Raw genomic sequence first — 12133 nt, forward strand, 5'->3', positions numbered from 1 at the left:
TTCGTAACAAATATGTGAAATTTTTAATATTAGATCTTGTCGCACAAATTGAAATATTAACTTTGAGTTTGTATGTACTCCCTCCGGTCCTTTTTACTCTGCACATTGGATTTGCCGAAAGTCAAACTCTGCTAAGTTTGACCAAATTTATATTAGAAATTATTAGCATCTATAATATATAATAAATATAATATGAAAATATATTCCAAGATGAATCTAATGATATTGGTGTTGTTATGTGAATGTCTATAATTTTTTATATAAACTTGGTCAAAGTTGGATGAGATTGACTTCGGACAAACCTAATATGCAGAGTAAAAAGGACCGGAGGGAGTACTAGAAAGTATATGAATTGTATGTGTAACTAGGTCATTTCAGTAACATTAATTTCAATTCAAATTTAGAATTCATAGCTAAAACTAGAAACATCTTGTCATAACTACTATTATGGTTCTATATTTGGGGATTTTTTTAAGTTTCTAGTTACAATGTGCGAGATACGTGTCTTTTCCTATTTCAGGATAGACAAACTTATGTGATCGTATTGGGTCTTTAAGATGAGACACAAATGTATATATGGGGGAATGTTGGTCCTATATGGTAAATACGGGGGTGAAAAGAGAATACACTATTTAAATTAAATTGAGCAGCCATTGGCACTTCAATGCAAATGAAGATAAACAAAGAATAAAAGGTTTAATTTAATGACATGAATTTTGTTTTGAGTTGGAAATATTTAACTTGTGCAAAACCGCCATGAAATTGCAAGAAAATTTGTTAGCCGGACAGTAGATTTTTTTTTGGAAAATTGATCATAGAAATAATGAATTTACCATATGTAAGAATATTTTCCGATAATGGCCAGTGTAACTTATTGTGTGATAGTTTAGTAGAAGATTTCGTATGATGGTTGCTAAACATAGTTGATTAAACGGGTTTTATTTTCCTCTTTTTCCCATGCATTAATCTTTAAAAAATTGGTGTCCTCCATGTATTATTTATCTATTTTCTTCATGTACCCACCTGCCATCCAAAGGAGAAACCTCCACAATAAACTTCGACATTCAGACACCTGACAAGTTTTTAAGCTGACTGGACAAATATAGCTTAACATTAGAGCGCGGGTCAGTACTATTTTCTTCTTTGGAGGAAGTTGCTGAGATACGACAAGGAGTAGGTCAGTACTATTTTTTTTCTGCTCCATGGAGGAAGTTGCTGGTTTGTCCAATTTTATTAAGTAGATTTTGTAGTTGCACACTGCTAGTAATTGCGTTTGCAACTCAATATCATCACTTTTGTTGATACATTAGGAGCACTGGATATACAATTGTTCAACAACTAAATATTTAACCAGTTGCCAACAAAGGCACAAATAGCAACTTTTTTTACATAGTGCATGAACTAATTCAAGCAGCATAAATTTAGATAAAGAGGAATCATAGATGCTGAATGTGTCCACTTGGTCCCAACATTGCTAAAAAAGACATCATTATTTTCCTTTTTTGTTCCAAAGTTACAAATGAGGAAACAGAATCACAGGAGCCTCTGTGGACACACACCAGCAGTGTGCTCTGTAGATTGGCACTGGCTGCATTTGTTTTTCTTCTTTGGGTGTAGCTCCAGCGCCGATTTGTACCGTCGACTCTTTGCCCTACCCTTTGTAGTAGACCTTGGAGGATCCCTGGGCACAAAATCATCAGAAGCTTGTGCAAGGGATGCAGCCTCCAACGGGGCAGTAGGACCGTCACGATCACCTGTGTAATAATCATATAAAAAGTTTAGTATTTTTGTTATTGTGCAACCAGCACTGATGTTCTGTGCAACCACACAGTACATTTTGTGCAACTAACTGGTTGTTGTGTGCAAGTTAAGTTGAAAAAGACACCTGCAGTAGCACGGCCTGTCATGGTACTTGGATTGTAGTCGCCTATGGGCAGAACATGAAAAACAAGTTAGATTTTTAGCTTGATCCTCAAACTAACACAGCGCACGCAACTAGGCAGCATGTTTCTGTTCAACTGGGATGTGCAACTAAAGTCACTCACCCTAGTTTTTGTTTTGGAGTCGGTGAAGGTACTAACCTGGGTTATGAGCCCCCTGAGTCCTGCCTATAGGTCCATTGGGAGTAGCACAAAGGGCACTGCTAGTTGGGCCTGGCGGGGGAGGAGGTCTTTGAGGGTTGGCATCACCTATAGGCAGAACAGGACAAACAAGTCAGTTGTGTTTATCTTTTTGATGCTCGAACTAACACAGCATGCGCAACTAGGTAGCCTGTTCGGTGCAACTGAGCACCATGATGTGTGCAATTGGAGTTACAGACCTAGTTTGATGGGGAGTTGGGGGTAGGTAATTACCTAGACGACGAGCCCCCTGAGTGCTGCCTGTAGGGCCATTGGGAGGAGCATGCGGGGGAGGAGGTGGCGGAGGATGCCGTGTACAGCCAGGAGGGGGAGGAGGTCCTTGAGGGTTGACATCACATATATGCATAACTGGAAAAATAAGTTAGCTGTGTTATCTTGATGCTTGAACTAACACGGCGTGCGCAACTAGGCAGTATGTTCTGTCCAAGTGGCTACCATGGTGTGTGCAACTGGGCACAATGATGTGTGCAACTGAAGTTACACACCTAGTTAGATCAGGAGTTGGGGCAGGTAATTACCTGGATGATGAACCCCCTGATTGCTGCCTGGAGGTGGAGGAGGTCCTCGAGGGTTGCCATCATCTGATGGCCCCGTTGCACCAGTCGGTTTTTTCTTTTTCTTGGACTTGTTCAGGTGGCCGATCTCGGTACGTGCTGCACGCATATGCTTGTATACAATAGCTTTGCTAGTTTCCGAAAATCGTATATCATGTTCCTCTCCCTTATCTGCTTCTTTGATTGAGGAGGCATTTCATCCGGTTGCTCATAACCAGTACCTAGCGCACTAGGTACAGCAGTAGGTGTCCACCGTCTTAGCGGGTACCTTTCCGGTATGACATCAACGCCAACATGGGTGAACACCTTGAGGATGTGGCAACAGAGGATGCCGTCCTTGTCCATTTTACAACACTCACACAAATAGGAACCCTCCTCCACCCTTGCCTGCACCAAGTAGTTTCGAGAACCATATTTCGCAACAAATTCCTGGTTCGGTCTGAGCTCAAACGCATCAGCACCAACTTGGAATGCATTATAACGTCCAATCAGCTCAAACTCTTCTCTAAACTTGCGGTAAAGGTCTCTAGTATAGGTTTTGTAAGCTTGCTTCTCTATTGGGAAGTTGGACCACAACTCAATCTCAAGGTGTTGTGTCCTGTAATCATTGCAGCATTCCTTGGCAAGGATGTGGTTCTGTATTTTTTCATATTGCTTGACGAAGTTCAGCATTGAGTTGTGTGGGTTCACATATCTTTTGAGGACGGCGTTGAACCCCTCACTACGCTGTGTAGACTGGAGGAAGGGAAAGAACCTGTGTTTGAAGTAGCACGGCACCCAAGTTGACCTGTATTCGTACAACTTCTCAAAGTGCGTGTGTGCCATAGCCTCATACTTCATCATTAACCAAGCCCAATTCTGCTCAAACTCGTCTATAGTGAAGCTGAAGTCAGCACACTTGTTGAAATCATCAGAGAGTCCTGGATTCCGGCACAGCAACCAACCAACCTTTTCCTGAGCCTTTTTCATGATGTGCCATCGACAACAACGGTGCATGGTGGTTGAAAAGATGCTCTATATTGACTGCCTCATCGCACCATCCTGATCGGTGATGAAGTTGTCAGGAGGTTTGCCATCCATAGCCTCCAGGAATGCTCCAAAGACCCAATCAAAGCTCGATGCCAACTCCTGCCTCACAAACGCGCAACCCAGCATGAAAGATTGGCCATGTCGGTTTATTCCTATGAAGGGCGCGAACGGCATATTGTACAAGTTGGTCATGTAGGTGGTGTCAAACGATATGCAATCGTGGTACGCCTCCGCATAAGCGTTTCGAGCTAAGCCGTCCACCCAAAATATGTTGACAACTCTGTCCTCTTCATCATATTTCACCTTATAGAAGAAGTCTGGATCGGTTTTTTGTATATCCTTGAAGTGCGCAATTGTCTCAATCAGATCACCCTCCTTTGTGTCATCTCTACGGAAACTTGTACAAAGATTTGTTATTGCCTTTGGTCCGAACGGCACCATCATCTCAGATCCATAGAACTCTGCCATTACATGCATCATTCGTCCTGCATAATACAAAAACAAACAGTATATCCTTTTTTTAGTTGCACAAATGCGCACATCTAGCTGCACAGTAATAGGACACGTGTTGGCACAGGAGATAATCACAGGAAATGGACAGCTAGCTGCACCATTTTAAAAACACTTTGCAGTTTTTGCATACAGGACATTGTGTATTTGCACAATAAAGACAATCTAGTTGCACAAGAAGCACCAAAAGTGAAATATAAAAAGCATGGGAAGTTGGACAGCAGTTGCATAGTTAAGCCATTTCAGTTGCACAGTAGTACCATAACAGTTGCACACTGGACTGCCTAGAGGGAAACTTAATTCTTCAAGGGATATAGAAAAACACCACACCTGTAGTCAAGTTGCAGTTATACAAGATGCGCAGAAACTCCTTTTCATCAGGTGAGATGCCTTGGTGGGATCTCAAGTATTTGGACAATGAAGGTTTGTTCACGAGCGGATGATTGTGGTCACGAACAAAGTGCGTCACCTCCCATCGCCCATCTATCAGCTTCACCAACATTTTCGCCTTGCATTCAGTCTGCTTTATTGTCTCGCGTTTGCGCTTCTTCTTCTTCTTACTAGTACCAGCCTCCTCTTCAGCAAATATTGGAGGTTCTTCTTCCATCTCCTCATCACTGTAAACAGATGTTGGATCTGGAATAGGGTCCAGGTAAGGAGGAGCCTCAGCTCCTCCATCATCAGCTTTGGGCTTCTTGAACTTGTTGCAGCAAAACTGTTGTTTTATCAATTCATTGGTGCGGTGTGTCCGTCTAGAGGTGTTCATCTTGATAGAGAAACCCATCCATAGTGCGTAACTGTTGTAGTGATCCTTAGCAATTTGAAGGCTGTCAAACCTCATGCCAACATAGGGTTCCATAGGTTGAGAACCAGCCTCATCCTCTCCTTCTTCTACTTGCACAGCTCCGTCAACAGCCCGAGCTCCTAGCTCAGTCCTGGTTGGACTAGGAACATTTGCCTCAGTTCCTGTGTCATCAAGAGTATGGCTCTCTGACTGCAAAGACGCCACTACAGCGGCACCACGGGCTGATGACTGGCCTGCCACATTGTCATGGCCCGTAGGGTTACCATCACGACTTGCCTGCGTGTAGTAAACAGATCGACCATTTTCTGTCCAGTTTCCTGGTTGTATGCTGGGTTGCTGCTGATCCATATCATGAGGAAGCTCATTGAGATCTGGAGGCAACTCATTGAGATCAAGCATTTTTTCCCTTTGTTTTTGGATGCTGCCACACACTCCCTGCACATATAAAAAAAGAAGAAATTGATGTCATCAGTTGGTAACCACAGAAAAACTGTTTTTCAAACAACCTAAAAAAAAACATGACCATAGCATAATCTTTTATTATAACAGTTACGAATTTTTTTGTTTGCACAGAGTTGTTATGTTAGTTGCACAGTTTGCAGTAAATAACTGGCAAGAGCATGACTTCTTTTTGCTACAGAGTTTTTCTTACCTTTTCCCTTTTTGTTTTGTTGCAATGATCTGTAGGTTTCCATTTCGCAAGGAGCTCTTTTCAGATTTTTCTGCACATAATTGGATGCTACATTTGAGAAGGGAAATCCAGGTGAAAGAAGAAAGAAGAATTGGAGGACAGATTATAGTTAATATGGTTCTAGATCTGGTATATTTGAACATATTAATCCTGAAATCTAAAAAGTGGCCAGCCACTAACTGACCGAAACGGGCGGCCGGCCCGTGGCCGTTCGATCGTGCGAGCGATCGCTCCCAGATCCGCCAGGTGCCACCTGGTCGCGCACCGCGGTCGTGGGCGGTTTTGTCCGCATCCGGACGTGGGAGGCCCACCTGTAAGTGATAGAGGAGAGAGTACTGGGGGTCGTGGGCGGTGGTTTTCGAAATCTGCGCCTGAAATCCCTCGCCGCAGTGTGCTCTCTCTCCCCATTCCTTCATCGTCTTCCTCCTCGCCATCCTCTCCACCGAATGGGGTGTGGCGGGCGGAGTGCTCAGATTTGACGGCGGCTTGCGGGTGGTTCTCCTCGCCGGGGAATCGCTGGTGCTCCTCGCCGTCGGAGGTATGCTCTCCCTCCACTTCTACATGCTTCTCCTCCCTTTCTCTATCTCGCGGAGCGCGGATGGTGCCGAAATGCGAGGGGAATGCTCTCTAGGGTTCGGGAACGGCGCGAACTACCCCCGCTTATCTTCGATTTCCTGCGATTTTAGGGCGATTTTAGGGCGAGGGGAATGCGAGGTCATGTTGAGTTCCGTTCTCCCATCTCGCAGCACGCGCCCAACGGTGGTCGGGATCTACAAGGTGGCCTGAAATCCCTCGCCACAGCGAGTTCTCTCCCCATTCCGTCTTCGTCTTCCTCCTCGCCATCCTCTCCACCGAACGGGGCGTCGCGGCGGAGTGCTCAGTTTGGCGACGGCTTGCGGGTGGTTCTCCTCGCGGGGGAATCGTTGGAGGCGTAGTTCACGGCACGGGGGTGGCTGGACAGGGTCAACGTGTAGTCCCCGTTTGCGCGATTTTAGGGCAATTTGGCTGTTTACTTCATGTTCCATTCAATTTTGCAGAGATTTGAGATCTGTTCATGATTCTTAGTTATTCTGTAAGTTTGTATTAGATGTGCGCAATGTTGTGTGCAATGCATTGGCTGATTTCCTAGTTGGTGTTCAGAGATTTAAGTGGTTAGTTGCACAAAATTCTCCTCAGTTGGCTGCGTCCATATAGTACTTGGCTGTCCATATGCTCTGCAGTTGCAGCAGTTGTTTTGGTCAGTTGGCTCACTGTTTTTGTACTAGGTGGTTGTCTATACTGTGTTCAGTTGCACAAGTTGCCTGCTCGGTTGGCTGCATCACTTTTACTAAGTTGGCTATTCATATGTTATACACTTGTGCCAGTTGCTCTACTTAGTTGGTTTTACTTAGTTGCATATGTTATACACTTTTTACTAGTTGGTTGTTTCCCCTTCTGCTGTGTGCAACTAGGGACTCTTGTTTGTACAATTTTAGCACCAATGCTTGCCAGTTTTCCAATATAATCTACCAAATCCACCAGCATTGTGGTGGCTGTGGTGGTTTATGTGTTATTCTCCTGCTTTGTGCAACTAGGACCCCTTGATTTGTGCAAATTAGTACCAATGCTTGGCAATTTTCCATTTTAATTTTTCTCAATGTGCAAGTCTTTTGTTGTGGATGTGGTTGTTTTCATGTGTCTCCCTTCATGTTCAACTAGGGACGCTTTTTTCAGAATAAGTTATCTCACTGAGCTTGTTGCCTTTACTTAACTTTTTTCTGTCTAGGTATTACTTGTCACAGTTGGCAAGTAATAATTAGGCAGAAAAAAGTTAGTTGGCTTATTTGATGTCCAGTTTGCACAAGGTTTACTGCCCAGTTGGCTGCATCATTGTAGTAGTTGGTTGTCCACATCTTCTAACTATGTTTTTTTGTTGTATTTCCTGCAGCAGGGCAAAAATGGTTATAATAGGAGGAGATGCGGGTGGCAATCAAGGAGATGTATTTTTATGCACTTTTTTCTTTTGTTTTTGAGTTGTTTTTCAACTTATGCATGTATGCTAATGTCTTTTTTTTCATGTTTTCTTTTGGTTGCTTAATCAGCGTTCTGGAAGTCAGCCTCTTCGCCGGAACTCGAAGCGTCCTGCTAATCGCCAGCCACGACCTGCACAGAGTGTTGAGCAGGGAGAGGATGTTGAGGTAAGTGGCATGTTGATGACACAAGTCCATTTTTTTGGTTTTGTTTGGGTCATATAACATTTTTTTTTCCCATGCTCATGTTTTTTATTTTTTTTCTTAGGATGCTGATCAGTTCCGTGTTGTAAAGCGGACTAGACGTGCGGCACTTGGCAAGGGAGCTGAGTCATCTTCTAGGGTAAGTAAAATCTCAAATATAAGTGTTTTTCTCGCTTTTTTTAGATAGTGATGAAATTATGCAGCAGTTCCGAACAGTATTTTTGTTTTTAGTATGTCAATAACAACCTTTTGTAGTTGACATCTCTAGTCATTTTGATTTAAATACAGTTGACATTAGTTGGCATTAGTTGGCATCTTGTAGTTCACTAGTTGGCATCTTTTCATAGTTGACATCTGTGGTCATTTTTTTGTGCAGGCAGCAGTTGCTGGAGAAGCTGTCGCATCTTCCGCAGCAGATGCTGAGGTATGTGGGTTTTTTGTGTGTGTTTATGAGCTATTTGAATAGTTCTTTGCAAACCTTTTTTTAGTTACTGTTTTTCTTGTGTTGCAATATCATTTCTTATTGTTGCACATACACTAGAACTTTTTGTAGCTGCCAGGTCTCGTTCTTTTTTTATTTACTGTTTTATTGTTGCACATTCAGTTGCACACTGGCAGTCTTTGCAGTTGTCCTCATGAGCTTTATTAGTTGCACAAATACATCATATTAGTTGGCATGATCCATTTTATGAATATATAGCTCATTCTAATACTGATTCAAATGATGATTGCTAGTTTTTTTTCATTCTTGTTTTTTCTCTTGTGTTTAATGTTTGTGTAATGCTTTCATTTTCTAATCAACAGGGCAGCGGTGAAGGAGTTGAGGTGCCTCCAGGGGAAGATGTGGAGTGACCATCACAAGCAGGCAGGATAAGGGCATCACCAGCGCGCTTTGCAAATTTCAACGCCTCTCTAACCCCACTACAGAAATCAGAGCTAGTTTCGAGGTCGGTCGGGGGGCTATTGAACTTATCAGACACACTTCCAGCGGACCTCACTAAGTTCCTGGTGCAGTCCTACCAGCCACAGACCTCTGAAATGGTTTTCCCAGGAAGGGGAAGGATCCGTGTCGATGCTGACAGTGTTCAGAGGGTATTTGATCTCCCAAACAAGGGTCCAAAAGTCAGATATTTAGTTGACAAGGATGCCACTAGGAGATTCAGACAGGCTTTCAACATAACTGGAAATTCTCATCCCCAGATCACTACATGGCTCAAGATGATTGAGCATATGGCTGGAAGAACGGATGACACATTCTTTATGGCCTGGCTTGCGGTTGCCTTCAGCACTTTTCTAGCACCAACCACGGCCTTGAAGCTCAGCCCAAAGTGTTATGGACTTGTGCTAGATCATCAAATGCTAAAGAATACAAACATCTGCCTCTTTGTAGCAGAACACATTAACGAAGCTTTCCGGAACATGGACCAGGAGAAGCAAACTGTTTGCTGCTGCTTGTATCACTTGATGGTTAGTGAAAACGACCACTTTTTTCCATCTGTTCCTGTTCTTTCTGTGCAGTTATAGTTTGCTGAAATTCTCATAACAATAACTGAACTTGGCCTTTTCTTTTGTTTGGGTCTGGTGCAGATACTATACCTTGATGCGCTCGTACATGACATCCCAGTAAGCAACTGTGCGATGCGATACGATCGAGTCCATGGGATAGTACTCTAATTGCCAAGGTGATCAAGAAGGATACTATCTCTCCTGGTGTGTTCGGCAAATTACAAGTGAGTTCTTTTTTGTTTTTTTTCCAACAGTGTCTTCCTTCTATGTTCTTTTGATGTCTGGTCACTCTTTTTTGGAAATTGCACAGAAAACTGTCATCAGTTGGCACAACAATGCATGTAGTTGCACAGATTATAGCTTTAAGTTTGGCAATCTGCACACATGTTCATTTTAAATTGGCACACCATCTTTTTTAAGTTGCACAGTTTTACTAATCTTGTTGCACAGATGTGTTGCATCAGTTGGTAGGAACTTTTTTTTAGGTGCCATGTGTGTTGCACAGTTTTTGTGTCTTTGTTCAGTTGCATATATGTATAGTTGAATTTGTCTACTCCAGTATCTTGTTGTAGTTGCACAGGTTGTAATGTGTGGTTTCATTCAACACACAAATCTATTTTGATAACCTTGTTATTTTCTGTTTCACTTTTTTTTCACATCAGCTTAAAGAGGAGTATAGAGGCACGGAGCAGACACCACTGTTTGGTGGAATTTTGCAAGCTGAAGCATTTGTGGCATCCAAGTTACCAATAACATACAATCCGCAGGTTAGTGTTTTGCATACAGAAACTTGTATCACTTACTAATATTTTTTCTATTGGCTGGGATGTATGTTCAGTTGGACATGTATAACTTTTGTAGTTGCGAAAATACAGAATTTAGTTGGCTGTGATGTATGTTCAGTTGCACATATAAGCTTTTGTAGTTGCACATGTTCTTTTGGATAGTCAAAGTGTTCATTTACAACCATTTTCATCAACTTTTGGCAGAAATGCATGGTTTTTACTTTGTGCCACAGTGCATTTTGTAGTTGGCTAGAATCATGTTTTTAGTTGGCCAGAAAGTGTGTATTAGTCGTTTTTGCTTATCACATCATGGTCAGTTACAGACATTTTTACTTTTTATTATTTTTTCTAACTGAATCAGTACTGAATCTTTTTTGTGTTGATGCAGAAAAAGGCAAAAATTGCGAAAGTGGTCAATGAGCTGTGCAAGGCTGTAACTGAACAGGTTGGCACCTTCATTGAAGAAGTTGCCAAGATTGATGACGAGGAACCAGATATTGATCCTTACGTACAGCAGCCATCAATGCAAACTGGGGCATCACGCCGTGCTCCAAAAAGAAAGAGATGGCGGTCAACTATACAAGAAGAAGAAGAATTTGTTGAGGATGATTCAGAAGAAGATGAGGAAATGGAAGCAGCAATAGATGCTGACGATGATGAGGAGACAAATGCGGATGAATCAGAGGAGGAGGACAAGGATGAGGATGACAATGAAGAAGATGCAGACGAGGAGGAGGATGAGGAGGAAGAGGAGGAGGAGAAGGAGGAGGAGGACAAACAAGAAGAGGACAAAGGAGAGGAGGAGGACAAGGAAGAAGATAGTGATGCAGAGGAGGAGGAGGAGGAGGAGGAAGAAGGTGAGGCCAGAGAGGGGGACGGGGACAAAGGGGCAGCAGTTGATGGCAGTGAGAGGGGAGAAGACAAAGGCGCAGAAGCTGATGGCAGTGAGAGGGAAGAAGACGAGGATGATTATGGTGATGATAAAGGGGGATCCAATGGAGGCAGCGACAACAGCGATGACGATGATGATGACAACGCCCCTGGTTCTGGTGGTACAGGTGGTAACACATCCAGGAGGACTAGCACTCATGCCAACCCTGCGAGCAACAGCAATTCATTGAGTAGCAGGAGCACACTACAGATGTTGATTGACAAGACTTGCTGGAAAGACAAGGATTTTCCAAAGTCAAAGAAAAATGACGAAGCAGAGTCTCAGGGCAGCATTGATATGTTCAAGCTCTGCAACTTGAAGCCAGCTTTGCCAACCACCTTTCCCGTGCCAGATTTCAGCGACAAAGATATGTGTGAGAAGATCAACTTTGCCATTGACAAGAGCCTGTTCTTATCAACTGATGCTGAAAAGAATCAAATTGACATGGAGGAAGCAGGAAAGGGTCTTGACTGGGTTCATTCAAAGGAAAAGTACAAGGAATATTTAAAGCAGCTCCTAGACCTAAGCTCCAGCAAGAGCAAGGCAGCATCCACGGCAAACCCTCACGTGGTTCAGAAGCGTAAAGCAGTTTCAATTAAGAAGAATCTGCAGTTGCCTCAAACCAAGGAGAAGATGGTGAGTGCAGATGCTGAAGTAAATATGGTCAAGGAATCTGTGCTTCAAACTGATATGCCAACAGTAGTGAGCAGAGAGCCAACCAATGTCAGAGAAGTTCAACAGATCAAGGGGAAGACTCCCCTTTCAACAGTCCCACCAAAACCACCTAAGCAGAAGATTGTCAAGTTTGCCAGGGGCGCAAAGGGGGAACAGGCCACAAAAGATTTGGGGTTCAGAGACGAGAGAGAGCTGCGAGCCGCAGCCATTGATGCAGGGGTGCCAAGTTCTGCCAGGTTGCTGCCAACTCAGACTGGAAAGATGCCAACTATAGATACCAGTGTGCCAACTGA

General features: G+C 43.2%; 1 pseudogene; it reads right to left on the reverse strand.

Moving 5' to 3' along the window:
- Window positions 1-1450: 1450 nt before the first annotated feature.
- LOC147973264 (protein FAR1-RELATED SEQUENCE 5-like) lies at window positions 1451-5438 on the reverse strand (annotated as a pseudogene).
- Window positions 5439-12133: the final 6695 nt, after the last annotated feature.

This window comes from Triticum urartu, chromosome 5A, assembly GCF_056163025.1.
Source record: "Triticum urartu cultivar PI428250 chromosome 5A, HENAU_Tu73, whole genome shotgun sequence".
NCBI lineage: Eukaryota > Viridiplantae > Streptophyta > Magnoliopsida > Poales > Poaceae > Triticum > Triticum urartu.